Below are 5,679 nucleotides of genomic sequence, written 5' to 3' on the forward strand. Positions count from 1 at the left end.
GGTGAGCGTGGTGCTCACAACACCAAGTCAAGGGTTAAGATCCCCTTACCGGTCATCTTTTTAAAAAAAAGAAAGAAAAGAAAAGAAAAGTTTTATCATTTTTTATTCTCTAGGAGAATTTGTGTAAGATTGGTGTTTATTTGTTTAAATATTTGGTAGAACTTAACAGTAAAACTATTTGGGGTTGGAGATTTCTTTGTGGGAAGGTTTAAAATTATAGATTCAATTTTAACAGGTGATTATAAAGATGACTATGATTTTAATGCTTATAATTTTGGAGCTTGCTTTCTGGCTTAATATATGGTTTTTTAAAAAATGTTCCACACGTACTAAAAAGCCTGTGTTTTTCACATTTATACATATCTGGTAGGCCACATTTGTTAATCATGTATAGGTCTGAACTGCTCAGGTGCACTTATACATGGATTTTTTTCAGTAAATATATTGGAAAATTTTTTTGGAGATTTGTGATAACTTGAAAAAATTCGCAGATGAAAATTTGTTAATCATGTATAGGTCTGAACTGCTCAGGTGCACTTATACATGGATTTTTTTCAGTTAATATATTGGAAAATTTTTTGGAGATTTGTGATAACTTGAAAAAATTCGCAGATGAACTGCATAGCTTAGAAATATTGAAAACATTAAAAAAGGAAGAAGAAATTAAGAAAAAGTTAGGTATGTCACAAATGCATAAAATATGTGTAGACACTCTTACTGAGCAACGGGCTTGCTACCTGATGCACACAGAAAGCCAAAGACTGTGACACTGTGTTTTGTGAAAAGAAAAAGACCCCCTTATTGCGGGTCTGGCCAGCAAGAAGACAGGCTCAGATCTGTCCCGCTGACCTAGAAGTGTGACTTGTTTTATGGGAAACTCGAAGTATAGAGAGGTATAGGTATAATTACAAAAATGCAAATTGAAAGAGTTGATTGGTGGGAAATAAGCATATTAACAGTCCTGCTCCTTTTTCTGCTTTGCAAAAATTCGTGATGGACCCCTCACTTTTTAATTGTCCACTGTTCTGGTTCTGATAAAGCTGTGAATTTTTGCTCTGTGGGAAGGCACAGCTTAGGTTCTGAGTACCATCTGGATGTCACTAGGGTATCTTTTGTGCATGTCCATCTCCCTTCATGGGCTCTGAAGTTTTGGTAAGACGACTTAACCCATAGTGGTTAACAATCATCTGCCCATTACAAGAAACTTTAAAGGCATTTTGTTGTTTTGAAAGGAACTTGAGGCAGTTTTTCAGGTCAGCCAATTACCTGGGATAGTCAGCAGTCTGTTTCAGTCCACCATTTATCATTTAGCTTATTTAATTATCCAGGGTGGTTAGCAGTTAGCTTCAGTACTAGCTTATCAATACTATTTTATCATTTGTTACCATAAAATATACACAAGTCTATTATAAAAAGTTAATTTACCAAAACTTATGCACAGAAGCAGACTGGTGCTATTCATAGTCCAGAGAAATGTAAACAAACGTAAAGATGCATTATTAAATCAATTGCATAAAGTTAACTGTACTAAATACTGTAATACTGTAATAATTTCGTAGCCACTTCCTATTGCTGTTGTGGTGACCCGCTCAAGTGTTGCAAATATACCCTTAAAACACCATGTGATCTAATCATCTTCTCCTAAGCATTTCCTCTCTCTAGTAAATTGTGTATAACAGTAACCAGTGATCTCTCTTGGTTCTCATGTTATTTTTCATTGTGTTTAGTGCAGTGTTGTGACCCATATGAAGTGCCACTAGTGATGCTGGAAATGCTCCCAGAAAGCAGAGCAAAGTCATGGCACTACCAGAAAAAGTTGAATTGCTTGATGTGTACTGTAGATTGAGGTTTGCAGCTGTGGTTACTTGTTGTATTAGTTCATTTCTGTTGCTTGTAACAAAACACCTGGAACTGGGTGATTTATAAAGAGAACTAAATTTATTGCTTACAGTTTCCGAGGCTGGGAAGTCCAAAGTCCAGGGAAGACATCTGGTGAGAGCCTTGCTGGTGGTGACAGTGATGGCAGAGTATCACATTGCCAAAACGGTAGAGCAGAGAGAGCAAGAGAGTCTCTCTTCTCCTTTCTTTTAAAGCCCTCAGAACAATGCCCCCGACCACCATATTTAATCCATTCACTATGGCATGGCCCTACAATCTAATCACTCCTTAAAGGCTCCACTTTTTAATTACCATAATAGAATTTTCCACCCTCATAACGGTCACAGTGCGGACCAAGTTTCTAATACATAAAACTTGGGGGACACAATTCAAGCTTCAGTGAGTTTTGGGGGGGCATAATTCATTCCACTATACCTGCCATTTTAAGGTAAATCAATCCAGTGTAAGGACCATTGTAAAAAAAAAAAATTTGTAAAGCTGTCACTGCAGCTATGCCAGCTTCAGACCTCATGAATTTCCTTTTCATGTAATCTTTTCATTTTTGATGTCTAGTATTAGTAATATGTATAATATCCACAGTGTTTTGTATTGCATAAGATAGTACTGATGTAGGTACTGATAGATGATTCATCTATAAAGAGGTGACATAAACTTATGGTATCAATAAATACTGTAAATGTATTTTCTCTTATGATTTTCTTAGTAACATTTTCTTTTTTCTAGCTTACTTTATCATAAGAATATAGTATATAATACCTATAATTTACAAAATATGTGATAATCTACTGTTTATGTTATTGGTAAGTCTTTCAGTCAACAGTAGGCCATTAGTAGTTAAGTTTGTGGGGCGTCAAAAGTTATATGCAGATTTTCAACTGTACAGGGGAATGGCACCTCTAAGCCTCACATTGTTCAAGGGCTAACTGTACTTTAAATCTTTTGTATCTTTACTGGATTTTTTTCTTTTGTCACCTTGTTCTCAATTACTTAGAGAAATACATGTAAAATGCCTCATTATGGATATAGATTTTTCTGTTTCTTCTAAATCTGCCAATTAAGAAAAAAAAAATGACAGTCTAGAGACTATTAGGTACATGCAGAAATAAACTTTTTTTCTGCTATGAACCAAGTCTTTTATCTGTATGAAGTTGACTGCTTATATTTTTAGTAATGCTTTAATTTTTTTCCCTTTACACTCTTATTTAAATTTCTTTTGCTCTGACATCAGTATGGATATACATGGTTTCTTTTGTTTACAATTTGCCTGGTATATGCTTTTTCATTTTTTTATTTCCTTTTTCTCTGTATATTTTCAGATGTGTCATGTCCACAACCTATAGTAGGATTTTTTTCAATCTAGAGTTAGTCTTTATTTTTTATTTGTATCTACTATTTGCATTCAATTAGTTTATTTAGGCTTGTATCTAACATCTTATTTTGTGCTTTTTTTAATTGGCTTTCCTGGTTTACTTTTGGATAAATTGTAGCATTCCTTCCTTCTCCCTTCCCCACACTACCATTTGGAAATTAAACATTCTGTCTTTTTATTCTAGAAATTACCACACGTTTGCCAAAATATAAATTTAATAAAAAATTTTTATATTCTGCAGTCATTACAGGGACTTGAATACATGTGAACTCCATTTACCATCCTCCTGACTTTCATGCTATTGTTTTTTGTTTTACTTTTTTAAAAAAAAACAAAACTTCAGTGGATTTTTTTTTTTTTGGTATATCAGTGTTAGTTTAGAATATTCTATGTATTTACTATTTTCTTTGCTCTTCATTTCTACTTGCGTCTTACACCTTTTATCTGAGATTATTTTCTTTCTGTTGTAAGTTCATTGGTAAATTCTTTCTTGTGAGCGTCTGCTGGTGGCAAACCTTTTGTTTTGGTCTGATATTTTTTCCTCATCAGTTTTGAAAGATATTTTTACTGGATATAGAATTAAAGGTTGACAGCTATTTTATCCTCAACGTGTTGAAGAGACCATCCTTCTTCAGCCATGTTCCATTTTGGTTGTTACAAATTCTGACATGAAATTTGTCATTTTTCTCCCACCGTTTTCATTGTATTTACTTTATCCTTGTTGGTACAAATGAGATATACTAATTACTGTTCTTTTTTGTTTCTTTTCTCTTCTAAGAGAGAAATATTTTAGCCAAGTAAATCAAGAAATCACCTTACGTTTTGCTAAAAACCTTCAGGAAATGTCTTGTTAGGCTGTATGTAATATGCATCTTGATACATTATTCATTTTCTTTTTTTTTCCACAGGGAGGTATCCATTATATTCTTCAAAATGTATGTGTCTATCTTCTCTGGGTTTTATTCATTTTTCCCAATTATTTTTTTACATCTGAATAGGTTTTAAATTAGATCGCAGATGCATGTCTTAACTCTAGAAACTGTAAGGTCTACATTTACCCCTTCACTCTTTGTTAAAACCTCACATTGCACTTATGGTTCAAATTCTGTGTATTGGTGTTTTATCTACTCAGAAGCCAGAAGCCTAATGTTGGACCTCTTCTCTAGTCAGTTTCTCTTGATTTATAGAGACAATTACTCATAGTTAAATGTAAGTTGATTGTATTAGAATCCCAACATAATCATTCAGATTTATAGATTTTTTTCTAAGATTTGTTTTCCTAAACTATTATTTTATTACTTTAAAAATTGTCAAAACAGTAAATATTTAATAATATATAAAGTCCAAATGTTACAGAAATATATTTTAGGAAGTGAAAGTCTTCAGTATTTTACCTTCTAGACATAACAACTTTTACAATTTGAAGTCAATTCTGTTCTCCTCTCTATAGTATTGGCATAATTTATTGTTATGTAGATTAAAATGCTAATTATATGAAAAAAATGGAAATTTTCTATATTTGTGAACATAATATTTAAAATTTAATATATTTTGGATATTTTTCTAGAAAGTTAAAATTTACCTATTTGTGAAGAGACTCATCTGTTGTATAGCTCTGTTTAGGTTCTTTCCTTCTTTGCTTCATTTCCTCCTTTTTTTAAAAACTTTTTTTACATTAGTCTGTATTAATTATCCTTTTCCTTTATATCCTGGTTTCTTTCTTATGTCATTTTCTTCATCCTTTCTAGGAATTCAAGATCTTTTTCTTTTTGTAAAATGGCGGGTCAGCTTACAGAGAGTCACGTGTTGTTATCCTTTGTCCCTGCCAGGAAGACAGATGTGGTCATTTGTTAAAACCCTTCCTTTGTATTTACTCATTCAGATATTTATCAGGAGCCTAATCTGTATGTCAGATGATTTGCTAGGTTGTGGGGAGCACAGCAATGATAAAATGGATGTATTTTTTGCCTACGGATGGATCTTATAATCCCTAGGCAATAGGATAGGACAGACATAAAACTTAAGAGTAATCTACTTAAAAATTGTGACACATGTGGGTCCAATCAGGACAGAGAAACCACAAAGTAATTTGAACAGGTAAAATTTGTTTATTTATTTATATTTATTTTTTTGGTTCTATATTCATTTATTTTTTATTTTTATTTTTTATTTTTTCTATTTTTATTTATACATATTTATGGGGTATGGAATTGACAATCAGTATTTGTGTACAATATGTGATGATCAAATCAACATTATTAGTATATTCATCATTACAAATCATAATTACTAGTTGTGTCCTTTACCCAATTACTCCCTATCCTCTCACCCCCTCCTCCTTTCCCACCTCTAGTAACTATTGGTCTGTTCTCTCCTTCTGAAAGTTCAATATTTTATTATTGCCTTTCTTT

General features: G+C 32.6%; 1 protein-coding gene across 1 annotated transcript in view; it reads left to right on the forward strand.

Moving 5' to 3' along the window:
- Window positions 1-5,679, forward strand: part of LOC103606627 (vacuolar protein sorting-associated protein 13A-like) — a gene marked incomplete at both ends in the record, with an annotated part of 116,991 nt that overhangs the window by 16,053 nt on the left and 95,259 nt on the right. The gene's annotated exons all lie outside the window — the stretch shown is intronic.

The sequence above is a fragment of the Galeopterus variegatus genome, unplaced genomic scaffold (assembly GCF_000696425.1).
Source record: "Galeopterus variegatus unplaced genomic scaffold, G_variegatus-3.0.2 Scaffold6748, whole genome shotgun sequence".
NCBI classification, from domain to species: Eukaryota; Metazoa; Chordata; class Mammalia; order Dermoptera; family Cynocephalidae; genus Galeopterus; species Galeopterus variegatus.